Raw genomic sequence first — 12,711 nt, forward strand, 5'->3', positions numbered from 1 at the left:
GCCCAGGAGATTGAGGCTGCAGCTATGATTGTGCCACTGCACTCCAGCCTGGGCAACAGAGGAAGACCCTGTCTGAAAAAAAAAAAGAATAAAAAAAACATAACTTATGGGATACAACTAAAGCTGTACTTAAAGGAAATTTTTAGCTATAAACATCTATATTATAAAAGAAGAATAATCTCAAATCAATAAACTAAACTTCCACCCTAAGACACTTAAGGAAAAAGAAGAGCAAACCAAACCTCAGGCAAGTAGAATAAAGGAAGTAATAAAGGCTAGAGTAAAAATTAATGAAATAGATAATTTAAAAAATAGAGAAAAAAAATCAAACCCAAAAGCCAATTCCTTGAAAAGATCAACAAAATCAAGAAACATTTTAGCTAGACTGAACAAGAGAAAAAGAGAAGACTCAAATTGCTAAAATCAGAAATAAAAAAGGGACATCACTACTGACCTAATAGAAATAAAAAGGATTATAAAATAATACTATGAACAATAGTATGCCAATAAATTAGATGATTTAGATAAAGTGAATAAATCCCTGGAAAGAGACAAATTACCAAGGTGACGCAAGAAGATATAGAAAGTTTGAATAGATCTTTATCAAGTAAAAATATTGGACAAGTAATATAAAATTGCCAACAACAACAACAACAAAAATTCAGGCCTAGATTTCTTCTCTGGCAAATTGTAGCAAACATTTAAAGAAGAATTAATAGAAATATTTACAAACTTATCCAAAAAAAAAAAAGAAGGATGAATACTTTTCAGTTTATTCTATGAGGTCAGTATTATCCTGATACCAAAACCAGACAAAGACATAAAAATAAAACTGCAGACCAATGTCTTTATGAATATAGACCCTGGCTGGGTATGGTGGCTTACACCTATAATCCCAGCCCTTTTAGAAGTTGAGAGAACGGCTTTGAGCCTAGGAATTCAAGGCCAGCCCGCACAACATAGTGAGACCCCATCTCTACAAAAAAAATTAAAAATTAGCTGGGTGTGGTGGTGCATGCCAGTAGTCCCAGCTACTTGGGAGGCTGAAGTGGGAAGATCTTTTGAGCCTGGGAGGTAGGGGCTGCAGTGAGTTGTTATTCACACCACTGCACTCCAGCCTGGGTGACAGAGCAAGACCCTGTCTTAAGACCCTCTCCAAGACAGAAAAACAAGAAAACCCAAGTGAGAAGACAGACTCCCAAATCCTCAAAAAAATACTAGCAAACAGGGTATATCAACATATAAAAATGCTTGTACATCATGAGCATGTTAAACGTATCCCAGTGATTTATTTATTTGGAGACAAAGCCTCGCTCTATCCCCAAGTCTGGAGGTCAGTGGCGCGATCTTGGCTTGCTGCAACCTCCGCCTCTTGGGTTCAAGTGATTCTCATGCCTCAGCCTCCCGAGTAGCTGGGATTACAGGCGCCCAGCTAAGTTTTGTATTTTTAGTAGAGACCAGGTTTTGCCATGTTTGCCAGGCTGGTCTCAAACTCCTGACCTCAGGTCATCTGCCTGCCTCAGCCTCCCAAAGTGCTGGGATTACAGGCATGAGCCACCACACCTGGCCCTAGTGATTTATTATAAGATTGGTTTAACACCCAAAAATCAACCAATAGGACAAAAATAATAGGTGTGTTTCCATAGACGCAGGAAAAAAAATTTGCAGAAATCTAACGTGCTTTCATGATAAAAACACTCAACAAACTAGAAAGAGAAGATAATTTTCTTAACCTGATAAAGGACATCTACAAAAAAAGCCACAGCTAACATCATACATCATCTCCGCTCACTGTAACCTCCGCTCCCGGTTTCAAGAGATTCTACTGCCTCAGCCTCCCAAGTAGCTGGGATTACAGGCGCATGCCACCACGCTGTGGTGCCTGGCTAATTTTTTGTATTTTAGTAGAGACAGGGTTTCACTGTGTTGCCCAGGCTGGTCTTGAACTCCTGAGTTCAGGCAATCCGCCTGCCTTGGCCTCCCAAAGTGCTGGGATTACAGGTGTGAGCCACCATGCCCAGCTTAATATTTTTAAGATGGCAATACTCCCCAAACTGATCTTCAAATCAACAGAGTCCCTGTCAAAATTCAAGCTGGCTTCTTAGCAGAAATGGAGAAGCTTATCCTAAAATCTTATAGGAATTCAAAGGATCTAGAGTAACCACAACATTCTTGAAAAAGAAAAACAAAGTTGGAGGACTCATGCTTCCCAATTTCAGAACTTACTACAAAGCTACAGTAATTAGGACAATTTGGAAGTGGCATAAGAATAGATATATAGAATGGAATAAAATTAAGAGTCAAAAAATAAGCCCATATATTTACAGCCAATTGATTTTTTTTCTTTTCTTTTCTTCACCTTTTTTTTTTGAGATGGAGTCTTGTTCTGTCTCCCAGGCTGGAGTGCAGTGGCATGACCTCAGCTCACTGCAATCTCCACCTCCCAGGTTCAAGTGATTCTCCTGCTTCAGCCTTCCAAGTAGTTGGGATTACAGGCACGTTCCACGACACCTAGCTAATTTTTGCATTTTTTGTAGAGACAGGGTTTCACCATATTGGCCAGGCTGGTCTCAGACTCCTGCCCTCAAGTGATCCACCTGCCTCAGCCTCCCAAAGTGCTGGGGTTACAGGTGGGAGCCACCACACTGGGCCCCAACTGATTTTTGATATGAAGAGAGAACAATCTCTTCCACAAACTGTGTTGAGACACCTGGATATCCACATGCAAAATAATGAAATTTGATTCCTACCTCACACTGTATATAAACATTAACTCAAAATGGATCAAAGACTTAAATGTAAGACCTGAAACCATACAACTGTTAGAAGAAAATATAGGGGGTAAATCTTTATGACCTTAGATTTGGCAACGGATTTTTGGATATGACATCAAAAGCATTAGAAACAAAAGAAAAAAACAGATGTCTTAGTGTGAGCTGCTATGACAAAATACCATAGGCTGGGTGGCCTAAATAACAGAAATGTATTGGCTTCTAGTTCTGGAGGCTAGAAATCTGAGATCAGGTGCCAGCATGATTGTGTTCTTGTGAAGGCTTTCTTCTTGGCTTGCAAACAGCTACGTTCTCACTGTGTCCTCACACAGTGAAGAGAGTGAGAGTGAGATAGCAAGTTCTCTGGTGTCTCTTCTTATAAAGGCACTAATTCCATCATGAGGGCTCCACCCTCATGACCTCATCTAAATCTAATTATCTCCCAAGGCCCCATCCCCAAATACCATTACATTGGGAATTAGGGTTTCAACATATGCATTTTGGAGGCAGGGGACACAATTCAGTCCATGGCAGTAGATAAATTGCAATGATTTTTATAGATAAAAATTAAAGGACATTGCAGCATTCCAATATGGCCGAGTAGGAACAGCTCCGGTCTGTAGCTCCTAGTGTGATTGACGCAGAAGATGGATGATTGCGGCATTTCCAACTGAGGTACCTGGTTCATCTAAGTGGGACTGGTTGGACAGTGGGTGCAGCCCATGGAGAGCAAGCTGAAACAGGGTGGGGCATTGCCTCACTGGGGAAGCTCAAGGGGTCGGGGGATTTCCCTTTCCTAGCCAAGGGAAACTGTGATAGACTGTACCAGGAAAATCGGGACACTCCCGCCCAAATACTGCACTTTTCCAATTGTCTTAGGAAACGGCACACCAAGAGATTATATCCTGCACCTGGCTCAGCGGGTCCCATCCCCACGGAACCTTGCTCACTGCTAATGCAGCAGTCCAAGATCGAACTGTGAGATGGCAAGCCTGGCTGGGGGAGGGGCGTCCACCACTGCTGAGGCTGGAGTAGGTAAACAAAGTGGCCAGGAAGCTTGAACTGGGTGGATCCCATCCCAGCTCAATGAGGACCCCTGCCTCTGTAGACTCCACCTCTGGGGGCAGGGCATAGCTGAACAAAAGGCAGCAGAAACTTCTGCAGACTTAAATGTCCCTGTCTGACAGCTCTGAAGAGAGCAGTGGTTCTCCCAGCATGGTGTTTGAGCTCTGAGAACGGACAGACTGCCTCCTCAAGTGGGTCCCTGACCCCCATGTAGACTAACTTGGAGACACCTCCCAGTAGGGGCTGACTGACACCTCATACATACGGGTGCCCCTCTGAGATGAAGCTTCCAGAGGAAGGATCAGGCAGCAGTATTTGCTGTTCTGCAGCTTCCACTGGTGATACCCAGGCAAACAGGGTCTGGAGTGGACCTCCAGCAAACTCCAACAGACCTGCAGCTGAGGGACCTGACTGTTAGAAGAAAAACTAACAAACAGAAAGGAATAGCATCAACATCAACTAAAAGGACATCCACACCAAAACCCCATCTGTAGATCACCATCATCAAAGACCAAAGGTAGATAAAACCACAAAGATGGGGAGAAACCAGACCAGAAAAGCTGAAAATTCTAAAAACCAGAAAGCCTATTCTCCTCCAAAGGATTGCAGTTCCTTGCCAGCAATAGAACAAAGCTGGATGGAGAATGCCTTTGACGAGCTAACAGAAGTAGGCTTCAGAAGGTCAGTAATAACAAACTACTCTGAGCCAAAGGAGGATGTTTGAACCCATCACAAGGAAGCTAAAAACATTGAAAAAAGGTTAGATGAATAGCTAACTAGAATAAACAGCGTAGAGAAGACCTTAAATGACCCAATGGAGCTGAAAACCATGGCACAAGAACTACGTGATGCATGCACAAGCTTCAGTAGCTGATTCAATCAAGTGGCAGAAAGGGTATCAGAGATTGAAGATCAAATTAATGAAATAAAGCGAGAAGAGAAGTTTAGAGAAAAAAGAAAAAAAACAAACAAAGCCTCCAAGAAATATGGGACTATGTGAAAAGACCAAATCTACGTTTGATTGGTGTACCTGAAAGTGATGGAGAGAATGGAACCAAGCTGGAAAACACTCTTCAGGATATTATCCAGGAGAACTTCCCCAACTTAGCAAAGTAGGCCAACATTCAAATTCAGGAAATACAGAGAACACCACAAAGATACTCCTCAAGAAGAGCAATCCCAAGACACATAACTGTCAGATTCACCAAGGTTGAAATGAAGGAAAAAATGTTAAGGGCAGCCAGAGAGAAAGGACAGGTTACCCACATAGGGAAGCCCATCAGACTAACAGCGGATTTCTCGGAATAAACTCTGCAAGCCAGAAGAGAGTGGGGGCCAATATTCAACATTCTTAAGGAAAAGAATTTTCAACCCCAAATTTCATATCCAGCCAAACTAAGCTTCATAAGTGAAGGAGACATAAAATCCTTCACAGACAAGCAAATGCTGACAGATTTTGTCACCACCAGGCCTGCCCTAAAAGAGCTCCTGAAGGAAGCACTAAACTTGGAAAGGAAAAACTGGTACCAGCCACTGCAAAAACATGCCAAATTGTAAAGACCATTGAGGCTAGGAAGAAACTGCATCAACTAACGGGCAAAATAACCAGCTAACATCATAATGACAGGATCAAATTCACACATACAATATTAACCTTAAATGTAAATGGGCTAAATGCCCCAATTAAAAGACACAGACTAGCAAATTTGATAAAGAGTCAAGACCCATCAGTGTGCTGTATTCAGCAGACCCATCTCACGTGCAGAGACACACATAGACTCAAAACAAAGGGATGGAGGAAGATCTACCAAGCAAATGGAAAGCAAAAAATAGCAGGGGTTGCAATCCTAGTCTCTGATAAAACAGACTTTAAACCAACAAAGATCAAAAGAGACAAAGAAGGCCATTATATGATGGTAAAGGGATCAATTCAACAAGAAGAGCCAACTATCCTAAATATATATACACCCAATACAGGAGCACCGAGATTCGTAAAGCAAGTCCTTAGAGACCTACAAACAGACTTAGACTCCCGCACAATAATAATGGGAGACTTTAACACCCCACTGGCAATATTAGACAGATCAATGAGAAAGAAGGTTAAGAAGGATATCCAGGAATTGAACTCAGCTCTGCACCAAGCAGACCTAAGAGACATCTACAGGACTCAATCCCCAAATCAACAGAATATACATTCTTCTCAGCACCACATTGCACTTATTCCAAAATTGACCACATAATTGGAAGTAAGGCACTCCTCAGCAAATGTGAAAGAACAGAAATCACAACAAACTGTCTCTCAGACCACAGTGCAATCAAATTAGAACTCAAGATTAAGAAACTCACTCAAAACCGCTCAACTACATGGAAACTGAACAACCTGCTCCTGAATGACTACTGGGTAAATAATGAAATGAAGGCAGAAATAAAGATGTTCTTTGAAACCAATGACAACAAAGACACAACATACCAGAATCTCTGGGACACATTTAAAGCAGTCTGTAGAGGGAAATTTATAGCACTAAATGCCCACAAGAGAAAGCAGGAAAGATCTAAAATAGACACTCTAACATCACAATTAAAAGAATTAGAGAAGCAAGAGCAAACAAATTCAAAAGCTATCAGAAGGCAAGAAATAACTAAGATCAGAGCAGAACTGAAGGAAATAGAGACACAAAAAACCCTTCAAAAAATCAACGAATCCAGCAGCTGGTTTTCTGAAAAGATCAACAAAATTGATAGACCGCTAGCAAGACTAATAAAGAAGAAAAGAGAGAAGAATCAAACAGATGCAATAAAAAATGATAAAGGGGATATCACCACTGATCCCACAGAAATACAAAGTATCATAAGAATCCTATGAACACCTTATGCAAATAAACTAGAAAATCTAGAAGAAATGGATAATTCCTGGACACATACACCCTCCCAAGACTAAACCAGGAAGAAGTCAAATCCCTGAATAGACCAGTAACAAGTTCTGAAATTGAGGCAATACTTAATAGCCTACCAATCAAAAAAAATCCAGGGCCAGATGGATTCACAGTCGAATTCTACTGGAGGTACAAAGAGGAGATGGTACCATTCCTTCTGAAACTATTCCAATCAATAGAAAAAGAGGGAATCCTCCCTAACTCATTTTATGAGGCCAGCATCATCCTGATACCAAAGGCTGGCAGAGACACAGCAAAAAAAGAGAATTTTAGACCCATATCCCTGATGAACATCGATGCGAAAATCCTCAGTAAAATACTGGCAAACCGAATCCAGCAGCACATCAAAAAGCTTATCCACCAAGATCAAATTGGCTTCATCCCTGGGATGCAAGGCTGGTTCAACATATGCAAATCAATAAATGTAATCCATCACATAAACAAAACCAAAGAGAAAAACCACATGATTATCTCAATAGATGCTGAAGAGGCCTTTGACAAAATTCAACAGCCCTTCATGCTAAAAACTCTCAATAAACTAGGTATTGATGGAACGTACCTCGAAATAATAAGAGCTATTTATGACAAACCCACAGCCAGTATCATATCAAATGGGCAAAAACTGGAAGCATTCCCTTTGAAAACTGGCACAAGACAGGGATGCCCTCTCTCACCACTCCTGTTCAACATAGTGTTGGAAGTTTTGGCCAGGGCAATCAAGCAAGAGAAAGAAATAAAGGGTATTCAAATAGGAAAAGAGGAAGTAAAATTGTCCCTGTTTGCAGATGACATGATTGTATATTTAGAAGACCCCATCATCTCAGCCCCAAATCTCCTTAAGCTGATAAGCAACTTCAGCAAAGTCTCAGGATACAAAATCAATGTGCAAAAATCACAAGCATTCTTATGATTTCTTATTCTTAATCACACCAATAACAGACAAACAGAGAGCCAAATCATGAGTGAACTCCCATTCACAATAGCTACAAAGGGAATAAAATACCTAGGAATCCAACTTACAAGGGATGCAAAGGACCTCTTCAAGGAGAACTACAAACCACTGCTCAATGAAATAAAAGAGGACACAAACAAATGGAAGAACATTCCATACTCATGGACAGGAAAAATCAATATCATGAAAATGGCCATACGGCCCAAGGTAATTTATAGATTCAATGCCATCTCCATCAAGCTACCAAAGACTTTCTTCACAGAATTGGAAAAAACTACTTGAAAGTTCATATGGAACCAAAAAAGAGCCCGCATTGCCAAGACAATCCTTAGCAAAAAGAACAAAGCTGGAGGTATCACGCTACCTGACTTCAAATATATTAAAGGCTACAGTAATCAAAACAGCATGGTACTGGTACCAAAAAACAGAGATGTAGACCAACGGAACATAACAGAGGCCTCAGAAATAACACCACACATCTACAACCATCTGATTTTTGACAAACTTGACAAAAACAAGCAATGGGGAAAGGATTCCCTATTTAATAATTGGTGCTGGGAAAACTGGCTAGCCATTTGTAGAAAGCTGAAACTGGATCCCTTCCTTACACCTTATACAAAAACTAATTCAAGATGGATTAAAGACTTAAACATTAGACCTAAAACCATAAAAACCCTAGAAGAAAACCTAGGCAATAACATTCAGGACACAGGCATGGGCAAGGACTTCATGACTAAAACACCAAAAGCAATGGCAACAAAAGCCAAAATTGACAAATGGGGTCTAATTAAACTAAAGAGCTTCTGCACAGCAAAAGAAACTACCATCAGAGTGAACAGGCAACCTACAGAATGGGAGAAAAATTTTGCAATCTACTCATCTGACAAAGGGCTAATATCCAGAATCTACAAAGAACTTAAACAAATATACAAGAAAAAATCAAACAACCCCATCAAAAAGTGGGCAAAGGATATGAACAGACACTTCTCAAAAGAAGTCATTTATGCAGCCAAAAGACACATGAAAAAATGCTCATCATCACTGGTCATCAGAGAAATGCAAATCAAAACCACAATGAGATACCATCTCACGCCAGTTAGAATGGTGATCATTAAAAAGTCAGGAAACAGGTGCTGGAGAGGATGTGGAGAAATAGGAATGCTGTTACACTCTTGGTGGGAGTGTAAACTAGTTCAACCATTGTGGAAGACAGTGTGGCTATTCCTCTAGGATCTAGAACTAGAAATACCATTTGATCCAGTGATCCCATTACTGGGTATATACCCAAAGGATTATAAATCATGCTACTATAAAGACACATGCACACGTATGTTTATTGCAGCACTATTCACAATAGCAAAGACTTGGAACCAACCCAAATGTCCATCAATGATAGACTGGATTAAGAAAATGTGGCATATATACACCATGGAATACTATGCAGCCATTAAAAAGGATGAGTTCATGTCCTTTGTAGGGACATGGATGAAGCTGGAAACCATAATTCTGAGCAAACTATCGCAAGGACAGGAAACCAAACACTGCATGTTCTCACTCATAGGTGGGAATTGAACAATGAGAACACTTGGACATGGGGCAGAGAACATCACACACTGGGGTCTGTCGTGGGGTCGGGGGATGGGGGAGGGATAGCATTAGGAGAAATACCTAATGTAAATGATGAGTTAATGGGTGCAGCAAACCAACACGACACATGTATACATACGTAACAAACCTGCAGGTTGTGCACATGTACCCTAAAACTTAAAGTATAATAATAATAAAAAAATCTAGAAAAACATAAAAAAATTAAAGGACATTACAAGAGAATGAAGAGAAACGCTATTCAATGGGAGAAATATTTGAAAATCACTTGTTTGTTAAAGGATTTTTATCTAGATTGTATAAGAACTCTTACAAGTCAATAATAAAAAGACAAATAACCCAACTAATAATGAGCACAGGATCTGAATAGACAGTTGTTTCCAAAGAAGATATCAAAATGGCCAATAAGCACATGAAAAGGTGCTCAAGATTTTAGTTATCAGGAACATGCAAATCAAAACCACAATGAGCTACTGCTTCATATTCATTAGGATGGCTATAATAATAAAAGACAAATAATAAGAGTTGGTGAGGATGTGGGGAAATTGAAACCTTCATGCACTGTTGGTGAAAATGTAAAATGATGCAGCCACTTTGGAAAAGTCTGACAATTCCTCAAAAGGTTAAACATAGAGTTTCCCTATAGCCTAGCAATTCCTCTCCTAGATACATAACCAAGAGAATTGAAAATATATGCTCTTGCAAAAATTGTACATGAATGTTAATAGCAGTATTGTTCACAATCGCTGAAAGGTAGAAATGATCCAAATATCTATTAACTGATAAATAAATAAATAAAGAGTAGTCTAGCCATATATCCATACAATGGAATATTATTCAGCCATAAAAAGGAATGAAGTACTGATACAAGGTACTTCATGGATAAACTTAGAAACATTTTGTTAAGTGAAAGAAACCCATCTCTAACACATTTTTTTGTAATTCCATTTATATAAAATGTCAAAATAGGCAAATTATTGTGGCAGAAAGTAGACTAGTGATTGCAAAGAACTGCAGGGTATAGAGGGATTGGCAGATGGTGGCTAAATAGTACAGGGCTTCTTTTTGGGATAATGAAAATTTTCTAAAATTGATTGTGGTGATGGTTGTACAGTTCTGTAAATACACTAAAATTCAGTGAATTGTATGCTTTAGTTTTATTTTATTTTATTTTTTGAGACAGAGTTTCACTCTTGTTGCCCAGGCTGCAGTGCAATGGCATGATCTCGGCTCACGGCAACCTCCACCTCCTGGTTTCAAGCGATTCTCATGGCTCAGCCTCCTGAGTAGCTGGGATTACAGGCACCTGCCTACACGCCAAGCTAATTTTTGTATTTTTAGTAGAGATGAGGTTTCACCATGTTGGCTAGGCTGGTCTCGACCTCCTGACCTCAAGTGATCCACCTACCTCGGCCTCTGAATTATATACTTTAAATGGGTGAATTGTATGGTATGTGAATTGTATCTAAATAAAACTGTTACAAATAATTTTTTAAAATAATTGTTTATATTTAAGAGATATGGAGCTAGGTGAAGATGAACAAAAATTAATGAATCAAAATTCAGGTAGTCATTAGCTTTTACATGACTATCATTTCCGTATATTACACATAAACACTTCTAAACTTTTCTATACCAAATTTTGACTTTCTTATTTTAGTAGACAAATAACTATTTCAAGTTACATTATGTTACTGTTGTCTGCCAGCCAATAGTTTCATTTTAGCAGTGTTGCCATCTAAATATGGCAATGTCTGCGCAGTGACTTGAACATTTTGTTGCATATTTGCCCTTATTTATAAAAGTATAGTGGAACTGGAAAAATAAAGTGCTGATGTTAATGATTTTCCAATTGTGTCAAAGGAAGCTATCATCTAGTATGCCAAAAACAGTAAATTTTGATGCTTATCGAATTTAAGCAGATCTGACAACTGTGTTCAATTATAAAAGAAAACAAACTTAAAACACATGTACAAAATGTTATAAGTACGTTGGCAAAGCTTGTGGCTAAAAATAAGGTGCAGTCATGGAACAAATGTGTGGATCTTTACAACTACGTGTACAGAATATTATTTTGATATATCAGGTTTTTTTCAGATAATATATATATTTTTTAACCTGGGGGTCCTTCCCAGTTCAAACTTGACCTCTTGGCAGCCATGCCTCGGGATAGGGTTGTTGCAGCATAGTGCAGATACCAAAGAAGTCAATCCTTGGCCTTTGAGGTTTAAAATATGTTTTGGAAACTCAAGGTAGAGATAAAACCTTTGTGATTAAAAAGCTTTTGAACTTCAAAAGCTAGAACCACCCTGAGAATAAATTCAGAGAATAACCCAGAGAATAAACTCAGGCCTTAACCACAGGCACATAAGAGTATGTGATCAGTCAGAGCCGGCTTTTCCAGTGCCTTCTTTTCTCTTAAAGACTAGAAAAAAATTCCTGAGACTTGTAAAGTGAAGACAGTCAGAGGAGAAGTGAGCTCTAAGTCTGCTGAATCTTTAAGGAGGAATCTATCCAGTGGCCCAACTTGCTAGAGCTTCTGCACCTTTTTTCGTTTTTCTTTTTTTTTTGAGATGGAGTCTCGCTCTGTCACCCAGGCTCGAGTGCAGTGGCGCGATCTCGGCTTACTGCAACCTCTGCCTCCCGGGTTCAAGTGATTCTCCTGCCTCAGCCTCCCCAGTAGCTGAGACTACAGGCGTGCACCACCATGCCCAGCTAATTTTTTTGTATTTTTAGTAGAGATGGGGGTTTCACCATGTTGGCCAGGATGGTCTCGATCTCTTGACCTTGTGATCTGCCCGCCTCGGCCTTCCAAACTGTTGGGATTACAGGCGTGAGCCACCACGTTCGGCCGCTTGTGCACCTTTTGAAGTGTAGACATTGAGAAGAAATGTTTGTGTGGCAGGGCCAGGCAGAGAGGGTCTGAGACAATGTTCCTATGAACCCAGAGTGGCATGGGAGAGTGGATGGATGTGTCCACTGCCCTCTGAGAGGGAAAAAGGAGTAGCTGACAGCCTGGAGAGGCTTTCCTTTTGGGACATGGAGTCATAAATATGATCAACATGGTTTGGCAGTTGGAAACCAAATGGGAATAAAGATGTTATGGTAAATGCCAATATGCAGGTATCCCTCTCTGTCCCATTCTAATTCCTTGGTACTTTATGAACCCTGAGAGAAGGAATATGCCAAATATCATTTCAAGTAAACTGAATGAACAAGGATTTTGAGTTGCAAGGATACACCAGAAAATTAAATTTTATTGCCAATATTTAAAATATAATCTGTTTTTGCTGGGTGTGGTGGCTCACGCCTGTAATCCCAACACTTTGGGAGGCCGAGGCGAGCGGATCACGAGGTCAAGAGATGGAGACCATCCTGCCCAACT

This window comes from Nomascus leucogenys, chromosome 4 (genome assembly GCF_006542625.1).
Source record: "Nomascus leucogenys isolate Asia chromosome 4, Asia_NLE_v1, whole genome shotgun sequence".
NCBI classification, from domain to species: Eukaryota; Metazoa; Chordata; class Mammalia; order Primates; family Hylobatidae; genus Nomascus; species Nomascus leucogenys.